At 37.9% G+C, this 11,504-nt stretch overlaps 1 pseudogene; it reads right to left on the bottom strand.

The window, feature by feature from the left end:
• Positions 1-213: 213 nt before the first annotated feature.
• On the bottom strand, positions 214-652 carry LOC102954235 (annotated as a pseudogene).
• Between the last annotated feature and the right edge of the window lie 10,852 nt (positions 653-11,504).

Here is an 11,504-nt window from a genome sequence, read left to right as displayed (position 1 = left end):
AGAATGTTAGAGGACAACCACTTTTTTTTTCCTGTTTGCTTGTGCTAAGGGTAGATAGAACCGTTCCTCCAGATATCAGTGGTGGTAGTTCTGCTAGGGACTGGATTATATCTCCTGCCAGCTTTGTTTGTTTCTTCATTTTCCAGGTTGTTTGTGTTTTATTGATGCTGGTGCTCAGGCCTTGACCGGTACCGCTGCGGCTGGTATAGCCACTCACTCCTTCCGCTGCTGCTTCTTGGTCTTCAGGTCTTCCTTGTGCTTGTTCAGCCGGTGGTGCATGGCAGGTGTCTTCTTGGGCTGCAGATCCAGGGTTACAAGCTGTACTTCTTACCCTTGTAGAATTTAATTCCTGAGGTTCTCTTTCTGAGTCTGGTTGATGACAGTGAGAACATGAGGGATGGATTTGTGAACAACTCAGATCTTGGAGAGCTTGGAAGCAGTACCGCCTGTCACTATGGCGCCACACAGCTTGGAGCTCCACCTTCAGGTCTCCCGGCTGTTTAAGCAGCTCCTTCTTCTTGCCACGAAGGTCTTGAGCCTTAATCTTGGCCACGTCTGTACAATTTGCCACTGCCATGAGGGAAAGAGGCCGAGGGAAAGAGCTCTCATGTTTACTCTGTATCCCTGCAGTTTTTAATGTCTTGCTTGGCATGGGGTGGATGCCTTATGTATACTTACTGATTGACTAATGGGTTAATTCTAGGACATAACCATGCTTAACATGAAACCAATATGTGGAACACATAATTTCAGAATTATAAGGTAAAGTGAAGTAACTGTTATTCTGGAGTACACAACACATGTTTCAGGACAGAGTGAAGCATACCTTCAAATAATAAAATTATGGCTAGTATTTATAGAGTGCTAAGGAAGCATGTATTGCCCAAGCTATTCTAGATGTCTGCCTGTGAGGTAGATACCGTTATTACCCCTTTTTAGAGGCAAGGAAGTCAAAGCACAAGTATTAATTTTAGAATTGGAATTTGAACCAATTAAATTTGGCTTTATACTCAACGACAGCATTTAATACCTTCAGATCATTGGAACATCATGGCTTATAGCAGTCAGAAACAGCAGTAAGACAAGTTTCCAGGAAGTCTGCAGCAGGGTTTACTGATAGAGTAAGCCAAGTGCCAAGTTTTACATGTTCCACTTGTGAAAAAGACTGTGAGCATCACTCTTTTCAACTACTGATAAGCACTATAGGACATAGGCAACGCATGTTATAACAATCACACCAGGTAGCAACTTCCAAATACAAGGACAACATAAGATACAAATTTGATGATGAATATACTTTTAGAGATCTTGTTTCTGTTTATATTAATTAATGTATGAGACATAAATTTTATGAAAATTACATTCATTTTTGTGTAAAAAGCCAGATAGTTAATATTTTAGGCCATTTATTGACCACAGAGTCTCTGTCACAACTATTCAAGTTGGCCATTGCTGCGCAAAAACAGCCATGAAAAATATGTAAGTGCATGGGGTGGCAGTGCTTTTATCAATAATACCTTATTACAACAAATAGGCAGCTTCTTGGGTTTTTGGTCCATGGCCCTTAGTTTCCTGACTCTTGGCTTAGGTAAATAATTTCTGTCCTGCCAGTTTACCACTGGAATTGTGGTGTCAAATCTACATCTTTCAAATTATTCCCTCTATAATTCTGTTAGGAACCAATGAATAATGAAACTACTTTTTAATTTTTCCACCAGGTTTTCATTATTCTTCCTATCCATGAGTTTTTAAAAATGTCTCTCAGGTATAAAATTAATTAAAAGCTCGAAAAGCAATAGCAAACTCTATGTTTTGTATATTACTTTATATTCATTGACTTAAGGACCTGGAAAAGGCACAAGTACTCAATTTTAGTTTCTTGTAATTTAGATGTTTCAGATTTGCTTCCAATCCTTAGTCCCAAATTTCCTGGGGCAAAAATATAGTAGCAGAAAGAAGGGAGAGATGAAAGAAAGGAATAAAGAAAGTCAGAAAAAGAGAAGAGAGGGAAAGGGTGAGGGACTCTGGACTATAAAGAAAAAAAATACTTATGGCATTCTTAAGACTTAGGCTACTCTAATACAGAGAAAATTATGAAATACCTATCATGGATACACATAAGTATGACAGCCCTGTCTAATAAGCACACGCACGTGCGCACACACACACACACGCACACAGAGTTACTGAACTAAGTAGGTATTACTTGAAACAATAGAACCAACACCATGAAATATTTTAGAAAACTCAGAATCAATGCATAGGCTTTCTCTTAAAATTCTGCAGTTTTAGGATTAAAGTATGTAAGGAAATTTTATTTAATTTCTATTTGTGTTGATTAACGTTTTCCCCCTTCAAATGGAAATGGTAGAACATTGCTCTTGACTACAGAACTGTTGCTGTAAGCCAAGCAATGGTGAATCCTCATCTGATCTGTTTATAGAGACGAGTATCAGAGATGCTGTGTTCATGAATTTGATCAAACTTGAGGGAAAGAAAAGGGATCTTTTTGAAGTGTAAGTCAGGCTGTGATATAGGCAGAAGGTGGTAAATAGGGGCAACTACCTTTGTGGTGTGAAAAACTCTGCTTCTTCTGAACTTGGCCTCTGGGCATGAGAATGATGGGAAACCATACACTCTGAGAAGAAGCCAATGTGTGTTGTATTTAAGGAAATATTTATTTTCCTCAATAGGGGTTGAGGTGTGATTTTCTGAAAATTCTCTGGTAACATTTGCCGAAAATTTCTCTGTGCGTGTGTTGATACGGTTCCTCTCTGCAGAAGAACTAGGAAGAATGAGAGGGTTACCTGGGCCTGGGGTGGGTGGAGACGAATCTAGAGTATCGAAGCGTTTTCACTCCACCTCACCATCTGCTGTGGTGGTTATTGGTGGCTAAACGTAGGTTTGAGGCTCTACTGCTACAGGTCTCTTAAGGCTTGATTCTACAGTAAAATAAACTTTTGTGGTCAGGCAGTAGGTTTCTTCTAAAAGGGTGTGTATAGAAGACAGTAATATGGATGTGTATCCATGGGATTCATTTGAGAAGGGCTTAGCTTTTGTTTTACGTTTTGTGTTTGCTTTTTTTTTTTTTTAATTTTCCCACAAACTCTGGAAATAACCATATTGAAAGGTTCTAAAGTTGTTGCCTTATGTTGGACTTGACTTTAATTACCCCCAACTTGTTTGTAAAGTGAGTTTCCCCTGAATCATGTAATGTGGGTGGTGGTTGGAATTAAGAGATGCAATTTTAAAAGGATTCTTCCATGGGAACCTGCATAGCAGTGTGGGTATGAGAACCCCAGAGAGAGAGGGTGTGGGAGTCTTTGGTGGAGCTGAGACTCATTGTTGTGTGGGGGAAGCCATGGGGTGAAGCAGATGCCGGCAGAATGACATAGAAGCTGGTGCAAGATCCCAAAACAGTCTTCTCAAAATGAAAGCAAATATTGCTCTCAAAAGTCAAAGAATCAAAGCAAGTTTCTGTGCTGATTCACTTGGCTCCTATGTCTTACTCCTACAGATTGCCTGAAATAAAACATTTTAAGAACCCTGGTACCATGAGAAATTATCAGATGCATCCGGCTATAAATTGTACTAATCTTCTTTCCTTGCATTAAATCTTTCAAATTGTCCTCAGTAGTTGCTAAAAACAACCACTTAGGCAGCCCATCTTCTCCTACCTAGTGTAGCAATGTAGTTCCTCAGTTAGACTTTTGTTATTGCCACACTTGGCTGATTCAAACAGGATGGCATGTAATGACAATGTAAGTACTGGATTTCCTCCTTTGTACTCAGGTGGACAATTCAGTGGTATTGTCACCAGTACCCTTCTTATTCCTTCCATATTTCTCCTTTCTGCCTAACTTAGAGGAAAAGGAGCCACTCTTTGGATGCTTCATTTCTAGGAATGGGAGCGGGAATGAGCACGTGGAGATGGGTGCCATAGAGTTAAACACAGTAATTAATATTGAGTGGGAGGCACAGGCTTAAAATTGGATAGACACACTTTGGGATACTAGGCAAGTCCCTCATCCTCTTTGAATCTCAATTCTTTATCAGTAAAAAAGGTGATAATAATGGAACATTTTTGTTAGGATTGTTGTAAAAATTATAACAAAGATGCTTAAAAAACATTGAGGACAATGCCTGGGTCATTGTAAGCACTCAACAATTGCTCTTTACTCAATAGGTATTTCTTGAATTAATATCCAAATATTACAGCACATCAGCATAATACTTTGAAAGATTCTGTTACCATTTCCAATGGGAATAATTTGAATTCTGATTTCCTGTATCTGATGCTGGATAGGAGGTGATAGCCTCTGCTGTGCTCCCCTATTAACATCAGTATGAGTGGGCTTTATGTAAATGAGACATTTGCATTCATGGTGATGGGAAGAATGAGTTCTAAATCATGTGGACTCTTTAGCACCTCATTTTCTTGTTTTTTGGTGTTGCGCTTCATCCAATGCACCTGTGGTCTGCATGTCTGACTGAGCTGCAGTCATTAAACAGATATGTGAAGTCTCTTTTTAAATTAATGACATATGCTTCCACCGTTTACATTTTGACCAAATGATAGAAGTTTCCAGTGCATCTATGGGCAATTTTTAAATGAAGTGAAATCTCACCACTTAAATACTTACCTTTTCAAATTGCTGGTTCACTCGTATCAGGGACAAATGGAAAAAGTTGCTGATGCTGGTGCTAGCATGAGCTTTTCCTATCAGCATAACCATGTGATTAAAAACCATTAAGTAGTTTATTAGTTTTTAAAATTTGTTGGCATATATTCCTTGCCAGGAATGTCTTTTCCACTCTTCTCCATATAATAGGAATAATTAAATATAATAGTAATAATAGCAGTAACGATATTTCTGGACTTGCTCTGTATCAGGCATTGTTCTAAGTCCTTTACATGTTTTAACTAAATTTAATCTTATCCCTTAATATGGCAGATACAATGTAATCCCACTTTTACAAGTACAGAAATTAAAGATCAGCAATATTGAGCAACCTGTTTAGGGCTACACAGCTACTAAGTGGCACAGCTGGGATTTAAAGCCAGGCAGTTTGTTCCAGAGTTCACACTTTTAAAATAAATTACACCAAACTGCTTCTTCATTTAGTTCACTCTCAAACTTTCTTAAAAGCTCAGCTCATTGTCATTTCCTCCTGGTCTACTTCCCTTGCCCAGTGTACCTCCCCTGCCCCAATTCCTACGGCATTATTTCGTTTATGTTATTCATTTGTCATTTAGGGAACTCTACTTATCATTGATAATTAATTGTTTTCATGTGTAGGTCCTATCTATCCCCAGTGATTTGAACTCCATGTATCATGCCTTGTAAATGTCTTCCTTGGAACAGGTAATGATGGGTGAAGAATCCTCGCTTTGACAATACCTCTCTACACAGGAAAAGTGCAGCATAATTTTATCAACTGTCAAGGGATAAATTCTTTTCACCTATTTTCAGATATATGAGGTAGAAAACCAGTCTGAGGTAGGAGGAAAACTAAGCATTTAGGTTCTTGGATTCAGTTCTTTGTTGCTTGTGTGTGAATGATCATCTTGAGTCCATATGTTTGGAGAGTTATTTTACCCTGGCCAATATTTTACTATAGGGCTTTATTTATTAACATTAACAAGAATCATGGGACTAGACCCTCATGCCTCAGATGGAAAGTTTACACCTACTAAGAGAGTCCAGAGCAAGGCAATTAGCACTTACGGTTTTGAGTTGAATGAATGGAAACCATCTGAGAATTAGAAAGCATGCCAAAGTAGCCAGCACAATGGAAATCAAATTTTCAAAAAATGGCTAACTGGATTCTGTGACTGCATAATCATTTTCAGAAATGTTCTACAGCCAGAATTTCTCAAAACCCAGATCACATTGGTTTCTTTCCAGAACAGATGATGCCTAACTGCTTGTTCTATAGACATTTTTATTCCCTCTGTGGGAGATGTATTTCAAAATGGGACAAATATTCTCTTCTTGGCAGTTAGGAGTAGGTGAACTAGATATGACTGAACTCAGGAACTGAAGTTGGAGCATCCAATACTTGGTGGGCTCACTTGACCAGAGGGGCAGAGAAATCCCCATTGTAAACTTCACCGCGTATATTCATTAGGCAAGAATCGGTATTTACACAAGAAATTAATGAGGGAAGTTAGAAAATGCTTAGTAGAATTCCACTGTTATTATTTTAATCTCCCCCAAACCATAGATGAGAATCATGGTTGCAATGCCATGCTAACCTGACATGATTATAAGTTCAATATTAGCTTTAATATGTTTTTAGGCAGGGTGCCTAGGTGGCTCAGTGGGTTAAGCATCGGACTCTTGGTTTTGGCTCAGGCCATGATCTCACGGCCGGTTTCGTGAGCTCGAGCGCCATGTTGGGCTCTGGGCTGATGGCGCAGAGCCTGCCTGAGATTCTCTGTCTCCCTTTCTCTCTCTCTTCCCCTCCCCGACTTGTGCTGTTTCTGTCCCTCTCAAAATAAATAAATAAACTTAAAAAATAAAATAAAATAAAATGTTTTTAGGCAGAAGAAAGCCACAAAGGAGAGACTTCTTTGTTTTTACCTATCTGGAAAACTGGTGTGATAAAGAAAGCAGCACAGCATTGCTGGCTGGATCTGAAAGTAGGGAGGAGGGGCTGTGGATTTATCCAAAGAACCATTGATTTTCTAGTGTTTTTTTGGAAATGCCTGTGTTGCTTTATGTTTTCATTCACTCATAGTTGCTTCTGCTAATAAAGATCCTCTGGTGGCAGTAATTCTCAGCAGAGTGAAGTCGTTCAGCAATGAAATCCTTGGTGTATTCACTAACATGAAGTGCGATCTGTCCTTGCACATGGTACACATTCAGTTCTGCAGACAGTCACATTGCGATTTATGCCTTTTGTTTGGTTACACAAGGGAACTAGAACAAGGAGTGTAGATTTTCACCTTGGCTTTTACAAGGTACATTATGAGCTATACACCTCCTTAGAATGAGCTTGGCAGTCCCTAGTTCTTAGGCAACAATTATTTGCAACTGGACTTAAGGAAAAGGGACATTAATTGCTAGTAATTAGTAGTTCACAGAGATTTTTTTTTTTTTTTTTACCGTGAAAGAATCAATCTCCTGAGAAGAGTGAGAACAGCGAGAATGAATAGAAAAGTGAGGTTTTAGCTTTAGAATCCAAGCATTTTGAGCATAGTGTCATACCAATGGCTCACTCTGGTTTTATTTTGTGGCTCACAAAGCTTTATGTCACCTTCCCCTTTTTAAAATTTAATATTATTTTATCAAAGTTCTACATGTACGTTGTTGCAAAAGTCAAATCTTTTACAAAGCTCATAATGAAAAAGAGCAATTTCCCGCTCCACTCCTTCCCTGTTTGGTTGGTAGTCTCTGGAGGCAGCCTCTTTCAACTTGAAGCTGAAGCTCTTTCTTCTGCTGTTTACTGCCACCTTTCTCAATAACATGCTTGCAACATCATTTCTTGATTATTTTTCAGCTTTAGGTCTTATTTACCGGTTTCTTATTATGGAAGGTAAAAACTTAGTGCTCTTAAAGCCACGTCCTGCAACCTCAGGACCTATGTCCCCTCTTCATCTTCTCTTGTTGCTTTATCATTTTGATTGCATCAGTATTCACCAGTTACATTCTTGGTGTAATTATATAAATTGATGTGACTATATAAATATTATTCACAGATGTGATGTATGCCAAAGTATAGTTACATTTTCTATCTTACAAGTTTAGGTTTTCCTGGTGTCAATAATTGGCTTTCTCTGTCCCACTTTTTCTTTCCTTCTTTCATCTGTCCTTAGGTTTCTCTGTACTTAAGCAGAAATGATCACTAAGTCATGCTTAGTTGTCTGCCAAAAGTGAAAGTCTCCTCTGTAATACAACCAGTCCCTGTGAAAATATTAGGTAATCAGTCTTCGTCCTTTTGTTCTGGGAGGGGGAGAGTTGGAGCACATCCTTCTGGGGGCCCTCTCTTCTGTTGTGATCTGGACTGGTTGCTTACAAGGCCCAATGCATAACTGCCATCCTGCGAACTCCCCTTCACCACCCTTGGGAAGATTCTCTTTGCTTTGCTTCTATAATGGATCCCCTGTTTCCTGGATCCAGTGTCCTTCTCAGTTTCCTCCCATAATTTGGTTTGGAAAATCATTTAGTAGTTGATCAAAAAGGGGGTATGGGAAGTAAAGTTTTTGGGAACTTATATGTCTGATCATGATTTTGTTTTTTCCTCACACAGCTGGAGGATGTGGTCAACTGGAGATGTCCAAGATGGAAGTCCTATTTCTGTATAATATTTGACATTACTGCCCCTGATTTTGGGGCTTCTGGTGTTGCTGTAGAGAAATCTGATTCTTGATCAGATTTTGATTCTTGATCCTTTGAATCTGGTCTTGTTGTTTTTTAATTCTCTCAGGAAATTATTGAATCTTTTTTTTTTGCCCTTGCTGATCTGAAATTTTTAAATGATGTGCCTTATAATATAATAAGTTTTCTTTCTTTCTTTCCTTTGGTTACTATTTTTAATCTGGAAACTCTTGCCTTTCAATTTGGGGAAATTTTCTTGAAATTAAAAAAATAATTTCTTCCCTTCTGTTTTATCTATTCTTTTTTCCTGATGTTGGATTGCCTGAATTGATCCTAATCTTCTCTCTCTTATATTTCATCTATTTTTCCTTATATTCTACCTTTTAAGAGATTTACTTAATTTTATCCTCAAATCCTTTTGTTGAAATTTAAAAAAAAAAATTTTTTTTAACTTTTTTTTATTATTTATTTTTGAGACAGAGAGAGAGAGACAGAGCATGAGCGGGGGAGGAGCAGAGAGAGAGGGAGACACAGAATCGGAAGCAGGCTCCAGGCTCTGAGCCATCAGCCCAGAGCCTGACGCGGGGCTGGAACTCACGGACTGCGAGATGGCGAGATCGTGACCTGAGCTGAAGTCGGACACTTAACTGACTGAGCCACCCAGGCGCCCCCCTTTTGTTGAAATTTTGATTTCTGCCATTATCATTTTAATTTCCAAAAAATGTTTTATATTTTGTTTCCCAAATGTTCTTTTTTTGCTTTATTTTCTTGTTTCATGTACACCATATCTTTTCTTATTTTTCTAAGTATATGAATTAATCTTCATAACTAAAACCATTTAGTTTTTTCTTTTCTTCCCTGCATTGTCTGTTTCTTGTAAGATAGTTTCTGTTTATTATTTTGGTCTCTGTCTTTTACATTAGAAGACTTTCTCTAGTGTCTGGTGACACTGGACTGGCCATTTACTTTTACTGCTTACCTGATTATGTTTGTATATTTGAGTACTTTAATGTGGTTTCACTTCTTCTTGTCTTTTGAATTATTGCCATGTGCAAATATTTACATATATATAAAACCTTGTAAAAAGCACTACAATCTTTGTTTTGCATAGTCAAAATTCATTTGTTTTTCTATTTGTTTCACATCTTATTTTTCCTGCTGTTTTTCATTCATCTGTTTGTTTCTTTGCTTCTGGAATACTTTTCTTTCTGCTTGAAGAATTTCCTTTAGTATTTCTTTTAATTCAGGTGTGCTGGTGATGAATTTCTCAAAGCTTTTATTTTGTGGAAAGTATTTATTTCATTTTGGATTTTGAAGGGGATATTCACTAAGTATAATTTTGTAGGTTGGCAGTTACTATCTTTCAGCATTTTAAGATAGACTTCATTGTCTTCTGTCTTCCAGTATTTCTGTGGAGAAGGTGGCTCTTAGTCTTAATGTTGTTCCTTAGGAAATAGTGTGACTTTTGTCCTCTGGCTACTTATAAGATTTCTTTTCAGCAGTTATACTATGATGTGACAAGGAATGACTTTTTCCCCCCATTTATCCTGCTTGGGATTTATAGCACTTTTTTGAATTTGGGGGTTAATGTTTTTCATCAGCTTTGGAAAATCGCAGCTATTTTGTCTGCACATAGTGTTTCCATTTCTTTTTTTTCAACATGTGATGTTTTTGTTGTTGTTGTTGTTGTTGTTTTTAGTCCTCCAGCTTTACTGAGGTACAATAAACATACAAAATTGTGTAAGTTTAAGGTGTTCAAAGTGGTGATTTGCTATATGTTGTATTTACAGACATTTGTCATATTGCAAAATGATTGCCCCAATAAGGTGGGTTAACACCTCCATCATCTCATATAGTTATCTCTTGTTTTGTTTTGTTTTTGTTTTGTTTTGTTTTGTTTTGTGGTGAGTACTTTTAGGATTTACTTTCTTAGCCATATTCAAACATATACCACACAATGTTGTTGACTGTAGTTCCCATGCTGTATATTACATCCTTAGAACTTATTCATCTAATAACTGGAAGTCTGTACCCTTTAACCACCTTCACCCATTTCTCCTCCCCAGCCCCCCTCCCTGGTCCATACACACTGCTGGGTTACCAGTCTACTTTCTGTTTCTCTGAGTTCAGTTTTTTAGATTCCACACACCAGTGCAATCATACTCCACTTATCTCTCTCTGTCTGACTTACTTCACTTAGCACAATGCTGTCAAAGTTCAACTATGTTGTCACAAATGGCAAGATTTCCTTCTTTTTTATGGCTGAGTTATCTATCTAACATTTTTTTATCCATTCCACCATCAGTGGCGATATGACAGTGAATTTAGTAAAGAAAACCCTTCTCCTTGTAGAGCCTTGCATTTTTCTGGAGAATATGGCGATAAACTAATAAATTTATATTATAATGTTAGTATGATGTATGTGTCATAAAAAAAATAAGGCAGGGTAAAAAAATGCAGCAGGGTGATACTGCTTTAGATAGGATGGTCAGCGTCATCCTCTTGAGGAGTGACTTTGGGATCTGGACAAGCCAAAGGTGGACCCAGTGTATATCATGCAAGGAACATGAAAACAAACAAAAAGTCGTCTAAGTAACTCTTCTACACTGTGACATAATATTTACATATTTAGAGTTAGAAAAAAAATCTTAACTTACTTTATTTGGTAATCCAGATCCCTGTTCATCTAGGATAATGTTCTTTAAAATGTATATATACAGTAGACCAGCTATATGAAGATTAAAGGTATCATGTTTATTGTATCTAAATCCAGTAATATTTATGATACACTTTTTAAGTAAGCAAAATTCAGGTTCCATTTGCCATTTCTTCTTCTTTTTAAAAAAATTTTAAATGTTTATTGTTGAGAGAGAGAGAGAGAGAGAGAGAGGGAGAGAGAGAATGTGAGTGGGGGAGGGGCAGAGAGAGAGAAAGAGAGAGACAGAATCCGAAGCAGGCTCTAGGCTCTGAGCGGTCAGCACAGAGCCGGATGCAGGGCTCGAACTCACGAACTGCGGGATCATGACCCGAGCCGAAGTCTGACACTTAACCGACTGAGCCATCCAGGTGCCCCTTCATTTGCCATTTCTTGTGTATGAAGATATTTATTAGATTCACTAGGAACTATCTTCAGAATTACTTTAGAAAAACATTGGGTCCAGGGAATACAGGATGGGTTAG

This window comes from Panthera tigris, chromosome C1 (assembly GCF_018350195.1).
Source record: "Panthera tigris isolate Pti1 chromosome C1, P.tigris_Pti1_mat1.1, whole genome shotgun sequence".
Taxonomy (NCBI): Eukaryota; Metazoa; Chordata; class Mammalia; order Carnivora; family Felidae; genus Panthera; species Panthera tigris.
The sequence above is the reverse complement of the archived record's forward strand: the minus strand, read 5'-3'. Positions and strand labels throughout refer to the sequence as shown.